The sequence below is a fragment of the Symphalangus syndactylus genome, chromosome 16 (genome assembly GCF_028878055.3).
Source record: "Symphalangus syndactylus isolate Jambi chromosome 16, NHGRI_mSymSyn1-v2.1_pri, whole genome shotgun sequence".
In the NCBI taxonomy this organism is placed as follows: domain Eukaryota; kingdom Metazoa; phylum Chordata; class Mammalia; order Primates; family Hylobatidae; genus Symphalangus; species Symphalangus syndactylus.
Genome location: NC_072438.2, coordinates 61,219,047 through 61,239,960, shown reverse-complemented (window position 1 = coordinate 61,239,960; position 20,914 = coordinate 61,219,047). Strand labels below are relative to the sequence as shown.

General features: G+C 41.6%; 1 protein-coding gene and 1 pseudogene across 2 annotated transcripts in view; one reads left to right on the top strand and one right to left on the bottom strand.

The window, feature by feature from the left end:
- The first annotated feature begins 196 nt into the window (after positions 1–196).
- On the top strand, positions 197–534 carry LOC129464909 (large ribosomal subunit protein P1-like; annotated as a pseudogene).
- Positions 535–10,768: 10,234 nt separating this feature from the next.
- Positions 10,769–20,914, bottom strand: part of CCL28 (C-C motif chemokine ligand 28) — a 32,507-nt gene continuing 22,361 nt past the window's right edge. The window contains exon 3 of one of the 2 annotated variants that reach the window (XR_010116354.1): positions 10,769–10,895. The gene's annotated coding sequence lies outside the window, so the exon portion shown is untranslated. Of the gene's footprint in view, positions 10,896–11,066; positions 11,113–20,914 lie in introns of those variants that run through there. The other variant, XR_010116355.1, reaches the window with a different exon arrangement.

Below are 20,914 nucleotides of genomic sequence, written 5' to 3'. Positions count from 1 at the left end.
TGCACCTTTTGAAATTTCTGTACATATTTATGTTAAAAAAAAACCATACCAATGAATGAACAAAAATCCTTTTGTCATCTGCTGCCAAGGTGCTGAGTTCTTCCGAGGAAGCTAAAGCTGACTTGGAGTGAGGCCCTCACTTGATCTGACAATGAGCACCACTCCCAGCAGCATCAGCCCCGTACTCGCCTGCACCATGGACTCTGTCTCTGAGCTCCCCTGCATCTACTCAGGCCCCATTCTGCATGTTGAGGTGACCATCATGGAAGATAAGATAAATGCCACCATTAAAGTAGCTGGTGGAAATGTTGAACCTTTCTTGCCTGGCTGTTTTGCAGAGGCCCTGGATAATGTCAACATCAGGAGCCTCATATGCGCTGGAGAGGCTGGTGGACTTGCTCCAGCACCTGGTGCTGCACCAGTGGGAGGTCCTGCTCCCTCCACCACTGCAGCCCAAGCTGAAGAGAGGGAAGTGGAATCAAAGAAAGAAGAATCCGAGGAGTCTGATGATGCATGGGCTTTGGTCTTTTTTGACGAAATATCTTTTGTAACATGTTCAATAGAAAACCAAACTCTTAAAAAAACAAAACAAAACACAACCTCTAATGTTATTTCATGACCCATATAAGCACTAGGAGATTATGAACATGGGATTTTAACTGATATGTGTTATAATCCAACTATGCCTGTGTCTTTTTTTATACATCCTTGTGAAATCCAGAAAAGTAATATGAAAATGGCATGGACCTTGTTGAAGGGAGTGGCACATGGAGAGCATCATTGTAAAATACTCCTGGTGTCTCCATACCCACTTACTCTCTCCTTCTCCAAGAGGAAAGACTGATTTACCTAATTTAAGGGTTGGAAGAAGAAACCAGGAAGTTGTGGCCCCAGCCCATTCCTCTCCATCTTAGGAGCCACCGCCAGACTGCATGAGCTGTGTTGCCCTTACCATGTAGTAAGCTTGGAGTACCAGCCCTGCCCTTCTGAAAGAGGCTTGTCCTGGTGCACCCTTGCCTGTGCCTGAGAGGGTGAGTCTGCAGTTCAGAGGTTCAGCGTTAGGAAGCCCACTGATGCTGTACACACCTGGATCATGTCCTTTACCTTGACTCTTAGCAGGAATATAGGCAATACTTCAGTCTGACTCGGCAATCGTTTAAGAACTTGACAGGAGAAGAGGACAGTTTTTAAATGTAGCACTAGCAGACTCAAACAGATTTATACAAATTATTCCATTTGTACTTTCAAAGTAAAATTCTAGGCTGGGCGCAGTGGCTCACCGTGTAATCCCAGCACTTTGGGAGGCCCAGGGCGGGTGGAATACTTGAGGCCAGGAGTTTAAGAGCAGCCTGCCCAACATGGTGAAACCTTGTCTCTACTAAAAATAGAAAAATTAGCCAGCCATGGTGGCACGCACCTGTAGTCCCAGCTACTCGGGAGGCTGAGGCAGGAGAATCACTTGAATCTAGGAGGCGGAGGTTGCAGTGAGCTAAGATTGTGCCATTGCACTCCAGCCTAGGTGACAGAGGGAGACTCCATCTCGAAAACAAAAAACAAAACAAAACAACAAAATAAAGTAAAATTCTAAAAATTTAATGTGTATCTAGTTTGCTACTTTTTTCTTCTTGTCTCAGTCTGAATCCAATCAGGAAAGAGGAAACACATAGTAATTTAAGCAGGAAAGGTTTAATATAAAGAATTATGCACTAAATGATGAGATTGGTGTACCTAGATTGAGTAGTCGAGAGAGAATTCTAAAGAATACAGGAATAGCAGATATAAAGAGCAGGCACTATCCCTAGGTCTCTTAGGTGAGATGGAGCATCCAAGGAAAAGCCCCCGCACTCGGCTGAGAGCCAGACTTTGCTGGAGAGAACTTGGCTGTGGCTCACGGAAAGGCACAGAAGTCACTGTGGTGGCATGTCCTCTGGAATTTGTGGAAATTTATTCTCCAGGGTGCTGGGGAAAATTGTTGGGGCTCACCAGAGGCATTGGGCTACAAAGCTGCTCAAGACCGGGGGCTGGTGTTGGGAAGGGGAGTGCTGCTGGCCTCTGGGGGCTACTGCCTCATCCCACACACCACACACTAAACTCTTGCAGGAGCCTGCTGAGAGAAGCACAGGGAATCAGAAAGCAAAACCCCTTTTTCCCTCTTGCAATGTCTTTCTAGAGCCCCTCCACTGACAAAGCTTAACATCGTGCCAGCTGGCAAAGGAAAATCCTTTGAACATCCCAGAACTGTTTTCACAGCGCAGGGAAATTAACAGAGTGAATTTGAAGCTGAGAGGAAACAAACCCATAACCAATACCCCTAGATATTGATTTGGCTTTATTTTATGGTGATATTAAGTTAATTGTATCTTCTGACACTAATATCCACTTTTGAAAATTCAGAGTAATCCAGCACTAAAGTAGTGAATGTCTGTGCTTACCCAAAGGCCTCTTCTGGGAATCTGGAGTTGAGTTTTTGTATTTTCTGTTGTTCCCATAAGGAATATTGAGATTTTTTTTTTCTTTTCCAATAGCTGGTTATGTACTCAGACGATACTGATAGGTTCTGCTAGATTTTTCAATCACTCTTTTATTTCCTTCCCAAGAAAATCTTGCTCCTGTTGTTTCCCCTCTTAGGCTTCCTATTCTTATGATTTTTTACAAAGTCCACGTACTATCATTTCAGTCAGTTTTCACAAGGGAGTAAATGTCAATGTATATTCAATTCATATTTTTACTTGGAAGTCTCTGTCCTGGTTTTAGGTGGCTTGTCTGCTAAAGAGGGTAGCCCACCTGCTCTCATCCTGAGAACCTGTTATCATCAGTCCATGCTGCCCCCAACTTCATAGAGCACATGTCACATTCTTAGGAGTCCCATGGAAGCCCCATCCCATTTGAGGGAAGGAAATCAAAGCATACCTCTCTCCAAAGAAAACTTCCTCACCTAACTTGTCTCTTGAGCACTCCTCTTTCAACTCATTCAGGGTTCAGCCAGAGAAACTGAACTAACAGGAGACACATAGTCAAAGATTTACTTCAAGCGATTGACTTACACAATTGTGGGGACTGGCTAGGCAGATCCGGAAAGCAAGCCCTCAGGAACAGCAGGCTGGAGCTTCAAGCAACAGCTGCAGCTGCACTCCGCATGTGGAATTGCTTTTTCTTCAGGGAAGTCTCAGCTTTGCTTTTCAAGCTTTTCAACTGGTTGAATCCAGCCCATCCAGATTATCTAGATAATGCCCCTAATGGCAACTGCTATGAACTTTATGTCTACCAAATTCCTTCTCAGCAACACCTAGATTAGTGTTTGATTGAATAACTGGGAATTGTAGAGTAGCCTAGCCAAGTCGACCCATAAAACTGACCATCACACCCTTATTATGAGTTGGATGTTTTTAGAATTGTGAATCCAAACCAAGGCTTGAGCATTTCCTTTGAAAATTTGCATCTCCAGCATTTCTTATAACAAATAATATTTTTCCAAAAAGTGACCCAGAAGTTGGAAGAAGCTCTTCACAAATATGATAGTGTTTAATGACTGGACATTGGATTGTGGACTTTTTTCAGTTCAAGGATAATTTCTACAGCAAAATAAAAACTGCTGTCAAAGAGCTATTGCCAACTATCAACGGTGATACAAGGATGTTTTTTGTTCAACTGAAACCCAGCTGAATTTATAATTATGTAGGAAATAAACAGTTAATATGGTTATATAATAGAAACAGTACCACACATTGTAACTAAATTATACTATGTATGCCTACACTACCATTGTAGCTTTTGGAATAATGATTATACTATTTGCCTTATTGCTTTTTGAAGTATGGGTATTTTAGTGCATACTTTGTAGACCTCAAAACCCATGAAGGGTCTCAAAGAAGCTGGCTGGATAAAAGCCTGCTGCGGATGCCTTTTTACTCTCATAGATTGGGATTACCTAAATTCAACCTATTCTCTGTTTACAGACTCCAATTAGAGCAGCTATGCGATTTTATGTCTTTAGACTCTTTGTTTTTCATTTCTCCCTGTCCCTCCCCGACCTTTTTAAAGTAAGCCACAGCTTTTCTGATTGAAAGAGTGAAAGGCCAGTGCATCTAATGACAAACTGATGATAACCTCATATTGACAGTGGGGGGGGGGGTGGGGTGGGGGGGGGCGGGAGGATCAGCTGTTATCAATTTGCACAGCAAGTATTATCTCCTGATAAGATGCTGGTAAATGCAGGGGAGTGAGACTCATTGCTCACCTTTGGATGTGAAGTCTATTAGGGAAGAAACGGTGCCACTATTCCCTTAGATGCTACAGTAGCATAGCCTCTTCATCCAGGTGTCCCAAAAGCTTGGCGAGAAGATTTCAGCAAACATGTCTTACAACATGAGGAGGAGGAGTCTAAATCAGTCAGGGGATAAAAGTATCGAATCATTGACAACACACACTCGGCATTAGTTCTTAGGAGGCTTTTGTTTTTTAGCTTGAAGATTTTCTTTTAATATTCAGTTTTTTTAAAAAAAATGGATCTACACTGTTAACTGACAGAGACTCCACTGTGATTCACTCGTTTACTTAAAAACATTTCAGGGATGTCTGTAAATTTCAGTGTTATATGTCATGAAAAGTGGTGTGGATTGATCTAAGAAGGGACCAGAAATAATTTTTGCTCTTCCAAATACTGAAGGAAAAAAGATAATTGATTTATACTGTGTTTAAAAAAAAAGTATTGATAAGCCCCCCCAGGACATTTAATCTTAAAATTTATTTTAAATATATTCTTTTATTATTATAAGGGAAATACAGATGGCTGATAAAATACCAAAAAGATGCAAAAGCAGCTTAATTTTAAAAGCACAAAGAGATTCTGGCTTGCAGTGCCACAATCTCAATGTTTTTATAGTTGCTGAATTACTAATGTGATTATTGAGTTTACAGATTTAAAAACTGTCACTGTTAAAGTATCCATTCCTTTTATGAAGTCAAATTTATGCTGCCTCAGAAATCCCTGGGTACTGACATGGTAACACGGAAGCAAAGAAGTCATTTTGAAATATTGGTGAGTCACGAAGATTAAAGAAAAGGATCAGTTTGCAGATACTCATAAAAAGAAAGGGTTATTGAAATAATTACTGAACAGCACATTTACTCTCTAAAAAGTAGTTTCATATGGGTTGAATTTTTAAGATCGGATTATTATAATTTTGATATTTGGTCAAAATTTTGTACCTTAGGTTATTCAGAGCCAGATTTAACATCATGAATATTATGTGGCTTTGTCTTTACTACAGATATGTGGAATTGTAACCAGATACATTGTTCTCGGCCGGGCGTGGTGGCTCATGCCTGTAATCCCAGCACTTTGGGAGGCTGAGGCGGGTGGATCATGAGGTCAGGAGATCGAGACCATCCTGGCTAACATAGTGAAATCCCGTCTCTACTAAAAATACAAAAAATTAGCCGGGCGTGGTGGTGGGCTCCTGTAATCCCAGCTACTTCAGAGGCTGAGGCAGGAGAATGGCGTGAACCCAGGAGGCGGAGGTTGCGGTGAGCGGAGATCGCGCCACTGCATTCCAGCCTGGGCGACAGAGCCAGATGCTGTCTCAAAAAAAAAAAAAAAAAGATATATTGTTCTCTAAAACTTGTTGATTGCAAAATACTGTTCTATAAACAAAACCCATATGTATATATAAATGTTAATTTTGCAGAAGTTTGGAAATTATAACCATAGCATTTAAGTTTGAGTCTGTATTGGACAAATAAACACCATGTTTTTCAAATGATTTAAAGATTACTTTTATTTGCCTCTTAAAAACAAAAAAGAAAGAAAATCTGCATCTCATTCTGACACTCACTTTAGAACTTTATACTTATCATACTAGGTTAATTTCCATATGTACCATCTTGATGATCAGGATAAGAGAGTATTCCAGACTAATGGGCCTCCTGTTTGTAGAGTTTCCTGAAGTTCCTAGCTCACCTTCCTCTTGCTCCATAACTCACTGCTCAGGACATCTCCTGGCCTTCTTTGTTCTTTTAAGAAAAAAGTTCTGCAGTTAAGGCCTAACCCCTATGCATGTCTCATACCTCTTGGCTCACATTTAACCATTCTTTTGCCTATGCTTATGTTGTACTGCTTCAGCCCCACATTCTCATAGACCACTTTGGATTTCCCAGTGTGTTCCCACCTCATTCAAGGGACATGCCTTCCTCCAATCTAGCTTATGTGCTGCCTCTACATTGTGGGTAGAGGGTGGCTCTACCTTCTCATCATTCTGAACTGGAGAACACCAAGCCAGGTAAAGTCCCACATCTTCTCTGCTAGTGGCACAAACCAGGCATTCCTCATTTCTTAGGGAATTAAATACCAAAGCTACAGCCATCCAAAGTCCTTTGTCCATAGTATCCTGGCCTATTCTTGCAGAATTTTCTTACCAAACCAAATTATTTCCTCTTCCTCAACTTCAATCTATATATTCCCACATTTCTGACTTGACTTTTGCTCTTCTTCTGTCTAGAATGCCTTGCCACCCTATCTCTACCCATCAAAGTCTGACCCATCCTTCAAAACCCACTGCAAATGATACCCCACCCATGAGTCCTTTCTTGATATCTTTGACTGGATGTCATGTCAGCTTTCTCAACACCTTATATCTCTTATGGCACATATACTACCCTTACTTACATTATAGTTATTCCACATATTGGTGTTATTTCTCTCCCATCCCTACATTGGAAGCTCCTTGGGGACAGGTAGTATTCTTGCTCATATTTCTATTGTCTTCAGCATCTAGCACAATGCCTGGCCCAAAGTAGATGCTTAAATATTTTCTGAAATAAATGGAGTTGATCTGGGTAATTATTTCCCTAAAAATTATGTGTGATATATGTAGAAAGCTGAAACTGGATCCCTTCCTTACACCTTATACAAAAATTAATTCAAGATGGATTAAAGACTTATGTGTTAGACCTAAAACCATAAAAACCCTAGAAGAAAACCTAGGCAATACCATTCAGGACATAGGCATGGGTAAGGACTTCATATCTAAAGCACCAAAAGCAATGGCAACAAAAGCCAAAATTGACAAATGAGATCTAATTAAGCTAAAGAGCTTCTGCACAGCAAAAGAAACTACCATCAGAGTGAACAGGCAACCTACAGAATGGGAAAAAATTTTTGCAACCTACTCATCTGACAAAGGGCTAATATCCAGAATCTACAAAGAACTCAAGCAAATTTACAAGAAAAAAACAAACAACCCCATCAAAAAGTGGGTGACGGATATGAAGAGACACTTCTCAAAAGAAGACATTTATGCAGCCAAAAGACACATGAAAAAATGCTCATCATCACTGGCCATCAGAGAAATGCAAATCAAAACCACAATGAGATACCATCTCACACCAGTTAGAATGACCATCATTAAAAAGTCAGGAAACAACAGGTGCTGGAGAGGATGTGGAGAAATGGGAACACTTTTACACTGTTGGTGGGACTGTAAACTAGTTCACCCATTGTGGAAGTCAGTGTGGTGATTCCTCAGGGATCTAGAACTAGAAATACCATTTGACCCAGCCATCCCATTACTGGGTATCTACCCAAAGGATTATAAACCATGCTGCTATAAAGACACATGCACACGTATGTTTATTGTGGCACTATTCACAATAGCAAAGACTTGGAACCAACCCAAATGTCCGACAATGATAGACTGGATTAAGAAAATGTGGCACATATACACCATGGAATACTATGCAGCCATAAAAAATGATGAGTTCATGTCCTTTGTAGGGACATGGATGAAGCTGGAAATCATCATTCTCAGCAAACTATTGCAAGGACAAAAAACCAAACACTGCATGTTCTCACTCATAGGTGGGAACTGAACAATGAGAACACATGGACACAGGAAGGGGAACATCACACACTGGGGCCTGTTGTGGGGTGGGGGGAGGTGGGAGGGACAGCGTTAGGAGATATACCTAATGTTAAATGACGAGTTAATGTGTGCAGCACACCAACATGGCACATGGATACATATGTAACAAACCTGCACCTTGTGCACATGTACCCTAAAACTTAAAGTATAATAATAAAATTAAAAAAAATTATGTGTGATAAACTGCACATATGATCTCTAAAGCAGGAACCATGGTTTTGAGCCTACCCTTTTCAACCTTACCTTTTCCGGCTCTTGTCCTCTTCATCTTTAAAATGAGAGATTTTCCAAGTACTTGCCACATTCTTAAGTTCTATGATTTTTCAATATCTAAAATAAGAATTCCCCTTGTTTTCACAGTTCCAAAGTAATTTTACTCTGAGGAAAGACATGGTATTTTATCCAACTGTTTGAATTGCTGAGGTGATAGTAAGTAGGTGGGACTGGTACGACTGCCCTACCTGTCCTGCCCTGTCTTGCTTTGCCTGGGGCAGCTTGCCTACAAGAATGATTACAGGTGACATATGAACAAATGAAGGAAAAGAAAAGAATTAAAGGGACCGAGCGTGGTGGCTCATGCTTGTAATCCCAGCACTTTGGGAGGCCAAGGCAAGTTGATTGCCTAAGTCCAGCAGTCCGAGACCAGCCTGGGCAACATGGTGAAACCCTGTCTCTACTAAAATACAAAAATTTAAAAATATATAAAAATTGAAAATAAAAATACAAAAATCAGCCAGGCATGGTAGCATGTACTATGGTCCTCGCTACTCGGGAGGCTGAGGTGGAAGGATCACCTGAGCCCAGGAGCCAGAGGTTGCAGTAAGCCATGATCACGCCACTGCACTCCACCCTGGCCGACAGAGCCAGACCCTGTCTCAAACAAACAAACAAAAACAACAACAACAACAACAACAAAAAGAATGGAAGATACTGTCTTGAGAAGAATTGGTGAACTGGCATTTCTAGGCCTTGAAGAAAGAGAGGGAGAATGTATCAATGAGTGAAATCAAAACAAAAAAGACTTCTGGAGGGATGTGAGAATTGGATTAAAGTATTCTTCTGATTTTTTAAAAATACACTTTTAATTTTAGAGTAGTTCTAGGTTTACAGCAAAATTATGAATGTTATATGGGGTTCCCATATACTCCACACCCCGTTTCCCCAGTTGTTAATGTCTTACATATGGTACATTTGTCATAACTAATGAACAAATACTGACACATTATCATTAACTAAATTCTATGCTTTTATTCAGATTTCCTCTGTTTTTACCCAGTGTTTTCTTTCTGTTCAGGATCCCATCCAGGATATCACATAACACCACATTATTATATCACCTTAGGCTGTGGCGATTTCTCAGGCTTTCCTTGTATTTGATGACCTTGGCAGTTTTGAGAAACGCTAGTCAACTATTTTGTAGAACGTTCCTCAATTGGGGTTTGTCTAATGTTTTTCTCATGGCAAGACTGGGGTTATAGGTTTTCTGGAGGAAAGACCACCGAGGTTAAAGTGCCATTCTCATTAAATCATACCAAGGGTACATACTATCAACATGACTTATTGCGGTTGATGTTAACCTTGATGATGAGGCGATGTTTACCAGGGTTTTCCACTATAAAGTTACTGTTTTCCCACTTTGTATACTGTGCTCTTTAAAAGGGAATCATTATGCTCAGCCCACACTTTAAGGGCAGTATACTTCTGACATATTTATTTACAGACAGGAGTCTTGATCTCTCACCCAGGCTGCAGTACAGCGGTATGATCAAGGCTCACTGAAGCCCTGAACTCCTAGGCTCAAGTGATCCTCCTGCCTCAGCCCTACCCTCCCTGCCACTACCCCAGGTAGCTGGGACTACAGGTACGTGCCACCAAATCCAGCTTTTTTTTTTTTTTTTTTTTTTTGAGACAGAGTCTTTGTTGCCCAGGCTGGAGTGCAGTGGCATGATCTCGGCTCACTGCAACCTCTGCCTCCTGGGTTCAAGTGATTCTCCTGCCTCTGCCTCCCAAGTATCTGGGATTACAGGCATCTGCCACCATGCCCAGCAAATTTTTTGTATTTTTAGTAGAGATAGGATTTCACCATGTTAGTCAGGCTGGTCTTGAACTCCCGACCTCAGGAGATCCACCCGCATTGGCGGCCCCCCCACCACCTGCCAAGTGCTGGGATTACAGGCATAAGACACTGTGCCTGGCCTATTTTTTCTTTTTAGAGATGGATCTCACTATGTTGCCCAGGCTGGGATTACAGGTGTGAGCCACCATGCCAAGCCGACTTTATTTTGTAATATCCCCCAGATTTATCTTGTTTTTCTCACAACCTCATTGTCACTCTGGCTTATCACCTCCTCTCTTCCATTCCCTGATGTAGCAGGATTTCCCCTGTGACAGATGAATTCCTATGAAAAAAGCATACATTTCTCTCTACCTCTCTTCTATAGAAATATGGCATTAGTCAGCTACTACTGTAAAACAAACCACCCCAAAGCTCAATGATTTAAAACAGCAACATTTATTTGTTCACCTCTGCAGGTTAGCTAGGGGTCAGCTGATCCAGAGTAGGTTCAACCGAATGGCTCTGTTCAAAATATGGGTCTGGCCAGTTTAGATCTGTGCTGGGGTGTTTTCATTCTAGGACCCAGAATGGAAGGAGTTGCTACCCAGAGTGGAGCATTCTTATGGCAGTGGCAGAGTACAAGAGGGCAAGCACCACTGCACAAATACTCTTCAAGCTCTCCTTTGCATCACATCTGCTAACATGCCGGTTAGTCATGCGGTCAAGTCCAAAGTCAAGGTGAGAAGAAATACACTCTGTGTTTGTGGGAGGAACTGCAAAGTCACTTGGCAAAGGGTGTGCATACAGGGAAGAACAAAAAATTGGGGCCAATGATTCAGTATACAATGGACCATCATAATAGACTCCAATTTCAGTGCAGGGAAGAACCAGTTCTTTGACACCGTTCAGGATAGTGAAGCCTGTCAGAAAAGATTAAGAGTTGTTGTCATTGATCTTCTGCCATGGCATTGGGGAAGTAGGCTTGGTGGAAGGTGAAGCAGAATGGGAAAACAACAAAAGCAAAAACATAATCAAGCTCCCAAATTCTCCTCCTTATTTCCAAAAGCTGTGGTTATATTTTATTTTTTACTCTTGTGTTCTTTCTCTTACTCTCTCCCACCCAGGTCTCTGATGTTCCTGAAAGAAAGGGGGAAAAAAAAAGGGAAGGGGAGTGTAGGCTACAACATTTTCTCAAACTACTCCCAAATCCAATCTAAATCAATGAAACAGAAGCCAATTTCATGGTGTGAAAAAAATAACTGATGTGACCGCAAGACAGGGGCATGTTATTCTGATGCTCAATTAAGATATCTTGTAATTCCACCAAACTAACTGTCAAAAATTTCCTTTCTTCAGTGTGACACTCTCACCTCCACCCAGGGCCCAAGGGTATTGTCCCAACTGTGCTCAGGGACAGGCCTTGTTTCTGCTGCCCTGTCACTACCTCAGCTATTAATGCCCCACATTAAATTGCTGCTTTTAGAGGCACAGATGTCTTCTGTTCTATTAGTGACAGCCCCTAATGTCACCACTCAGGCCTTGTGAAGATACAGCTCTCCTCTTAGCAATTCATTCTGAAGCACAATACAGGCCCTTCCCCAACTTCTGCAGCATGGCTGAGGCAAAGCTGTAATATTTATTTATTTATTTATTTATTTATTTATTTATTTATTTATTTTTTTGAGACAGAGTCTTGCTGTCGCCCAGGCTGGAGTGCAGTGGCGCGATCTCGGCTCACTGCAAGCTCCGCCTCCCGGGTTCACGCCATTCTCCTGCCTCAGCCTCCCGAGTAGCTGGGACTACAGGCGCCCGCCACTGCGCCCAGCTAATTTTTTTTGTATATTTTTAGTAGAGATGGGGTTTCACCGTGGTCTCGATCTCCTGACCTCACAATCCACCCGTCTCGGCCTCCCAAAGTGCTGGGATTACAGGCGTGAGCCACCGCGCCCAGCCAAAGCTGTAATATTTAATAAGTGCTCAAGTGTGTCAAAAGACAAATTACAAAAAATTTAGCTGAAATATCTTAATTGGCTTTTGTTTGGAGTTCTAGAATCAGGCAACACCTTATCGTACAAAGTAGAACGAATGTTGCCATGAGCTGAACAGAGGAAATTGGCTTTATAGACAGAAAAGGTCACAAAAAAGCAAAAACAGAGAACAAAAAGCAGATTGGTCATTTCAAAATTGCTTTCCTTGTAAAGGTTAAAGCAGAGGGGACTTCCTTATGTCAGCCAAAACTGGCCTGTTTGAAGATTTGGCTATCTTTCTCTCTTCTCGTTTGTTGGAGGGTCAGATAACTTAGTTTCCGTTTGGTGGTGTGGAACTTCAGCAGAAGTAACTTCATTTTTGTTTGATCTGTTGGACCTAGTGCAGGAGACCAGTCCAAACCATTGGTCTTCAATAAATTTTATCCAGCAACTGCTGGGAATTAGGTCTTCACCAAAACAGAGATAATAGTTACGGAGCAACTCTTATGTCAAGCACTGTGCTTTATATTAAATCCTCATAATCTTTTAAGCAAATTAAAAATATATATATTTACGGATAAACAAACCAATGTTAATTACAAGGATTTGAATCAAGGTCTGTCTGACCCAAATAGTCCCATACTTTTTCTACTAAAATCATTTTTGCAAAGATTATGACAGCAAGAGAGGTCTAGCATGACTGACTCTGTCTTGCTTCTAGCTTCACAGGCTGACTGTCCTCACTCACTCCTGGGCAAAAGCCAAGCTAACTATGAGAGGAATTTAGTTTATAGTTTAGTTATAAAGCCAGAATAATAATAATCCCTTCCTAAAACTGATCCCCTCCTTGTTCAGGGACTGAAACCATGTCTGTAAGACTAATGAAAGGCCACAAGATTAGGATTATGAAAGGGGCCTGAATTCTGCTAAAGTGTAGGTATAGCTAAATGATAAGCTCCTGAGACAAGCTTAGTTGTGGAGACCCTAACCCAGCAGTGCTAGAGGAATTAAGAGAAAGACACAGAAATATAGTACAGAGTGGGAATCAGGGGACTCATAGCCTTCAGAGCTGAGAACCCTGAACAGAGATTTACCCACATATTTATTAACAGCAAGCCAGGGATAAGTATTGTTTCTATAGATTATAGATTAAATAAAAGTATTCCTTATGGGAAACAAAGCGATGGGTCGAAACAAAGGGATGGGTCGAAATGAAGGGATGGGCTCTGACTAGTTATCTGTAGCAGGAACATGTCCTTAAGGCACAGATTGCTCGTTCTATTGTTTGTGGCTTAGGTACACCTTTAAGTGGTCTTCTGCCCTGGGTGGGCCAGGTGTTCCTTGCCCTCATTCCGGTAAACCCACAACCTTCAGCGTGGGTGTCATGGCCATCACGAACATGTCACAGTGCTGCAGAGATTTTGTTTATGGCCAGTTTTGGGGCCAGTTTTGGGCCAGATTTGGGGGCCTGTTCCCAACAATAAGCAGCCATTGTTCCCCTAGATTGTTTTTCTATAATACTTTACTGCTCAGGAGTCATGTGGCCAGAGATCACAAGATTTGTAACTTCCTCAATTGCTCCTACACATAACATCAGTATTGTAAGACCTAAGACTGGTCTTTTGAGATTTTTTCAGACTTTTGCATTCTGGCTACTGAATGACATCCCCCAGGTCTGTGACTCATGACTCAAAATCAGTCCCATGGCCCCCACCTAGAGGCAGATTCAATGCATGAGGACCATTTTCCACATCTCTGTGATTTCATCCCCAACTAATCAGCAGCACCCATTCCCTAGTCTCCTGCCCACCAAATTATCCATAAAAACTCAGGATTCAGGGTTCTCAGGGAGGCTGATTTGAGTAATAATGAACTCCTGTCCTCCCACCTGGCTGGTCTTGTGTAAACTAAACTCTTTACCGCAATAATGCTGTCTCAGTGAATTGGTTTATCCATGTAGCAGACAAGAAGAACCCTTTGGGCAATTACACTACCAGGTAATGCTGCACAAATGAAAACTCAAATGTCAACATTGGCTTTAAGAAATAATATTCTCCCTTGGTCCCCAGACCCACGTAAAGAAATGAAATAATATTAATATTCTTTTTTATCACGATTTTTTTGGGATTTTTTTTTTTAATTTTAGGTTCAAGTGCAGATTTGTTATATAAGTAAACTCATGTCATGGGGGTTTGTTGTACAGATTATTTTGTCAGCCAGGTACTAAGCCTCATACCCAATAGTTATTTTATCTGCTCCTTTACTTCTACCCACCCTCCACCCTCAGGTAGGCCCCCATGTCTGTTGTTTCCCTCTTTGTGTCTATGTGTTTACATCATTTAGCTCCCACTTACGAGTGAGAACATGTGGTATTTGGTTTTCTGTTCCCACATCAGTTTGCTAAGGATAATGGCCTCCAGCTTCATCCGTGTCCACGCAAAGGACATGATCTCCTTTTTTATGGCTGCATAGTATTTCATGGTGTATATGTACTAAATGCAAAATGATTTGTGTTTTTCTAATGATTAGTGATATTAAGCTTTTTTTCATATGCCTATTGGCCACATGTATGTCTTCTTTTGAAAAGTGTCTGTTCACATCCTTTGCCCACTTTCTAATGTTTTTTTTCTTGTAAATTTGTTTACGTTTCTTATAGATTCTGGATACGAAACCTTTTTTCTTCAACTTTTATTTTAAGTTCAGGGGTACATGTGCAGGATGTGCAGGTTTGTTACATAAGTAAACACATGCCATGGTGGTTTGATGCACAGATCATCCCATCACCTAGGTATGAAGCCCAGCATCCATTAGCTATTTTTCATCATGCTCTCCCTCCCCTGGCACTTCCTGACAGGACCCAATGTGTGTTGTTCCTCCCCATGTGTTCTCATCATTCAGCTCCCACTTACAAGTAAGAACATGCAGTGTTTGGTTTTCTAGTCCTGTGTTAGTTTGCTGAGAATAATAGCCTCCAACTCTGTCCATGTCTCTGCAAAGGATATGATCTCGTTCCTTTTTATGGCTGCATAGTATTTCATGGTGCATATGTACCATATTTTCTTTATCCAGTCTATCACTGATAGGCATTTAGGTTGATTCCATGTCTTTGCTATTGTGAATAGGGCTACAATGAACATGCACATGTATGTATCTTTATAATAGAATGACATATTCCTTTGATAGCCATTCTGTCTGGAGTGAGATGGTCTTTCATTGTGGTTTTGATTTGCATTTCAATATGAGACCTTTGTCGGACGCATAGTTTGCAAATATTTTCTCCCATTCTGAAGGTTGTCTATTTACTCTGTTGATAGTTTCTTTTCCTGTGGAGAAGCTCTTTAGTTTAATGGGACCCTATTTATCAATTTTTGCTTTTGTTGCAATTGCTTTTAGCATCTGCATCAACAAATCTTTGCCAGTTTTTATGTCCAGAATGGCACTGCCTAGGTTGTCTTCCACGGTTTTTGTAGTATTGGGTTTTACATTTAAGTCTTAATCCATCTTGAGTTGATTTTTATATATGGTGTAAAGAAGGGGTCTAGTTAGGCTGGGCGCGGTGGCTCACACCTGTAATCTCAGCACTTTGGGAGGCCGAGGCGGGCGGATCACGAGGTCAGGAGATCGAGACCATCTTGGCTAACACAGTGAAACCCCATCTCTACTAAAAAATACAAAAAAATTAGCCGGGCATGGTGGTGGGCACCTGTAGTCCCAGCTATTCGGGAGGCTGAGGCAGGAGAATGGCGTGAACCTGGGAGGCGGAGTTGGCAGTGAGCCGAGATCGCACCACTGCACTCCAGCCTGGGTGACAGAGCGAGACTCTGTCTCAAAAAAAAAAAAAAAAAAAGAAGGGGTCTAGTTTCAATCTTCTGTATATGGCTAGCCAGTTATCCCAGCACTATTTATTGAATAGGGAATCCCTTCCTCATTGCTTATTTTTGTCAGCTTTGTTGAAGATCAGATAGTTGTAGGTGTGTGGCCTTATTTCTGGGCTTTCTATTCTGTTCCATTGATCTAACCAGTTTCGGTTATTGTAGCCGTGTAGTATACTTCAAAGTCCAGTAAAGTGATGCCTCCAGCTTTGTTCTTTTTGCTTAGGATTGCCTTGGCTATTCAGGCTCTTTTTCGGTTCCATATGAATTTTAAAATAGTTTTTTTTAGTTCTGTGAAGAATGTCATTGGTAGTTTGATAGAAATAGCATTGAATCTGTAAATCGCTTTGGGCAGTATGACCATTTTAATGATATTTGTTCTTTCTAACCATAAACTTGGAATGTTTTCCACTTGTTTGTGTCATCTCTGATTTCTTTGAGCTGTGTTTTGTAATTCTCATTGTAGAGATCTTTCACCTCCCTTGTATTCCCAGGTATTTTATTATTTTTGTGGCAGTTATGAAAGGGATTACATTCCTGATTTGCCTCACAGCTTGGCTGTTTTTGGTGTATAGGAATGCTAGTGATTTCTGTATGTTGATTTTGTATCCTGAAACTGCTGAAGTTGTTTATCAGCATAAGAAGATTTTGGGCCGAGACTATGGGGTTTTCTAGATATAGAATCATGTCATCTGCAAAACTTTTCTACTTCATTTACAATTTAATTATATTTATGCTTGTGAGATACATCTGTATTGTTTCATGAGTCCTGGAAGAGGACTCATGTCCTTTAGACGTCCTTTCTCATTTACACAGTTATATTCTTTTTGTTTTGTTTGTTTGTTTGCTTGAGACAGAGTCTTGCTTTGACACCCAGGCTGCAGTGCAGTGGGGCAATCTCAGCTCACTGCAACCTCTGCCTCCCGGGTTCAAGAGATTCTCCTGCTTCAGCCTCCTGATTAGTTGGGATTACAGGTGTGTGCCACCATGCCCAGCTAATTTTTGTATTTTTAGTAGAGACGGGGTTTCTCCATGTTGGTCAGGCTGGTCTCAAACTCCTGACCTCAACTGATTCACCCACCTTGGGCTCCCAAAATGCTAGGATTACAAAGGTGAGCCACCATGCCCAGCCAAATGTTATATTCACTATATGCATATAATATTTTGAATTTATCCATTCTACTGTTGATGGACATTTAGGTAGTTCCCAGTTTGGGGGCTGCTATGAACATTCTTTTTATTTTTATTTATTTTATTTTATTTATTTATTTATTTTTTTAGAGCTGTTATCTGACTTTATTTTATTTTTTGAGACAGTCTTGCTTTGTTGCCCAGGCTGGAGTGCAGTGGTATGATCTTTCCTCACTGCAAACTCTGCCTCCCAGGTACAAGTGATTCTCTTGCCTCAGCCTCCTGAGAAGCTGGGATTACAGTTGCACTCACCACCACGCCCGGCTAATTTTTGTATTTTTAGCAAAGATGGGGTTTCGCCATGTTGGCTAGGCTGGTCTTAAACTCCTGACCTCAGGTGATCCACCACCTCGGCCTCCCAAAGTGCTGAGATTACAGGCGTGAGCTACCACGCCCAGCCTGAACATTCTTATACATGTGTTTTGGCGAACATATTCACTTAACTAGATATTATTAATACACACGTGTGGAATTTCTGGGTCATAGCATAGGTATATGACTAGATAGTGAAGACAGTTCTCCAAAATGATTTTATTAATTTGCACCTCCTCTCACACACATAAAAGTTCCAGTTGCTCCACATCCTTACTAACACTTGATTTTTTTTTTTTTTTTTTTTTTTTTTTTTTTTGTGAGATGATGTCTCACTATTTTGCCCAGGCTGGAGTGCAGTGGCACGATCTCAGCTCACTGCAACCTCTGCCTCCCTGGTTCAAGTGATTCTCCTGCCTCAGCCTCCCGAGTAGCTGGGATTACAGGCATGTGCCACCACGCCCAGCTAATTTTGTATTTTTAGTAGAGACGGGGTTTCTCCATGTTAGTCAGGCTGGTCTTGAACTCCCAACCTCAGGTGATCCACCTGCCTCGGCCTCCCAGAGTGCTGAGATAACAGGCATGAGCCACCACACCCGGACTAACACTTCATATTTTTATCTTTTAAATTTTAGCCCTTCTGATTGGTCCAGGGTAACTCTCCAAGTAAAGAATCAACAGGGCATCACCTCCTTTCTTCATCTTTTATAATCTCCAAGGCCACTATGTTCCCACACTGTTTCCAAAACTGACTTTTCTCACAGATTGTGCCATTTGTCTTCACTGTGGCCTGCGTTTAGCAAAGTTGGTCTTCCAGAAGCCGTTTCTCCTGTCCTACCTACTGTGCAAAGAAGGTTTTTTAACTCACTAATGCATATAATTATGGCCTGGGAGAAAAATGAGCAGAAATAGAGATAAGTCTATCTTATAGACAGGCCGAGGGCATGAAAAGTCTGATATTAGGAAAAACTTGGAAACGCTGGAGCCCAGTCACACTGGCTTAATTTAACATAGTTTCCTAGGCCAGGTCTTGGCAGAATTTAACTCTCAGTAGCCTTCTCATTTTTCAGTGGAAGTTGGTCATCTCAAGAGTGCATGACTGCTCTGTGGTGTTTTGTTTTCATTGTAATTGAGCAAATAAGATGTCATTTGCCTACATATATTTGTTTTATCAATAAATATTTACTGAGTGCCGACTATGTGCTAAACCCTGGATGAAGAAAGGAGATGCCGTAGTGTTTTGGTAAGTTTACATAGAGGTAGAATGGCAAGAATATATAGAGGCTGCAATATGCCAGTTAATCAATTATCTGTCAGGAATAGTGAGGAAGAGCACAAGCATGGCATTAGGAAGGAATGAGCTTGGAGTCACCCACATTTACCAGAGGGAAACAATGATTTTATCATTGTAAAAAAATGTGCTAGAATTGTCAAAAGAAGATCGAGTTAGCTATGTAATTGTGAAACATATGTCATAGTTCTATTTATTCTGTGATAGTATAAAAATTCAAGGCTGGGTTCAGTGGCTCACGCCTGTAATCCCAGCATTTTGGGAGGCCGAGGTGGGCGGATCACGAGGTCAGAAGTTCAAGACCAGCCTGACCAACATGGTGAAACCCCATCTGTACTAAAAATACAAAAATTAGCCAGGTGTGATGGTGCACGCCTGTAATTCCAGCTACTCAGGAAGCTGAGGCAGGAGAATCACTTGAACCTAGGAGGTGAAGCTTGCAGTGAGCCGAGATCGAGCCACTGCAATCCAGCTTGGGCGACAGAGTGAGACTCTGTTTCAAAAAAAAAAAAAATTCAGATCTCACAGGGATGCGTACTAATACCCCATTTAGGTCATCTTTGTCCTCTCTCATTCTCTAGTTAAGCTTCATAGAATGAGTGAAGCATTTTAGATTGTCTGCTAGCCATCCCAATTTGGATTGAAATAGTGAAGTTTAATGGCATTACCCACAAAATCCATTTTCTACAAAATGAAAGATCTTTTTCTTTTCTTTTTTTTGAGATGAAGTTTTGCTCTTGTTGCCCAGGCTGGAGTGCAATGGTGAGATCTCGGCTGACCGCAACCTCCGCCTCCTGGGTTCAAGTGATTCTCCTGCCTCGGCCTCCCAAGTAGCTGGGATTACAGGCATGAACCACCATTCCTGGCTAATTTTGTATTTTTAGTAGAGACGGAGTTTCTCCATGTTAGTCAGGCTGGTCTCGAACTCCCACCCTCAGGTGATCCACCCGCCTTGCCCTCCCAAAGTGTTGGGATTACAGGCATGAGCCACCGTGCCTGGCCTGGAAGATCTTTCCAATTCAGATTAAATTGAAAGCTACAATAGCCTTCCTTTTTTTTTTTTTTTTTTTTTTTTTGAGATGGACTTTCGCTCTATTGCCCAAGCTGGAGTGCAATACTGCGGTCTCAGCTCACTGCAACCTCTGCCTCCCAGGTTCAAGCAATTCTCCTGCCTCAGCCTCCTGAGTAACTGGGATTACAGGTGCCTGCCACCATGCTTAGCTAATTTTTTGTATTTTTAGTAGAGAAGGTGTTTCACCATGTTGTCCAGGCTGGTCTCAAACTCCTGACCTCGTGATCCACCCACCTCGGTCTCCCAAAGTGCTGGGATGACAGGTGTGAGTCACTGCGCCAGGCCAATAGTCTTCCTATTAAAAGGAGTAAAAATGCCACTGCACTCCAGCCTGGGGGACAGAGCGAGACTCCGTCTCAAAAAAAAAAAAAAAAGGAGTAAAAACTCATCTACCAACCCAGGGTAGCCAGAAACAGAAGCACCCATCAGAAACCGACAGAAAGCTAAAAAAAAAAAAAAAAAAAAAGCCATTGCTAACTGATAGAAAAGAAAAGTCATTGCCCACTTTTAGGGATCTGGAGGCAGACATTTTGCACTCATTTTGAAGGGCACAGCCCTCCCCAGCAATGCAGTTGACATGAATGCTGTTACTTAAAAATCTTAGAACTATAAACAGCTTCAAATGCACAAGTGGTCATCTCAAGATTTCGAGTGACTGATAAAGGCAAGAATAGTAGGCTATATAAAGAACTTGGGACCGGGGGTGGTGGCTCATGCCTGTAATCCCAGCACTTTGGGAGGCTGAGGCGGGTGGACCCCGTCTCTACCAAAAATATAAAAAATTAGCCAGGTGTGGTGGTGTGTGCCTGTAATCCCAACTACTCGGGAGGCTGAGGCAGGAGAATCACTTGAGCCTGGGAAGTGGAGGTTGTGGTGAGCTGAGATTGTGCCATTGCACTCCAGCCTGGGCAACAAGAACAAAACTCTGTCTCAAAAAATTGAAAGGGCTCCTGTGATTAAGTCACTATCACATGGATAATTTCCCTATCTTAAGGTCAACTGATTTGTGACCTTAATTACATTTGCAAAATACCTTCACTGCAGCACCTAGATTGGTGCTTGGGAGGTATGTCCATACCAGGGCAGAAAATTTAGGGGTCATCTCAGATTTTTCCGACTACACTGGTTTTCAATTTTGAAATCTACCTTAGATTCTAGACCAGTTGTTTTCAACTGGGGTTAGAGGAGATTTTTATACCCCTCCCCAGGGGGCATTTGGCAATATCTTGAGACA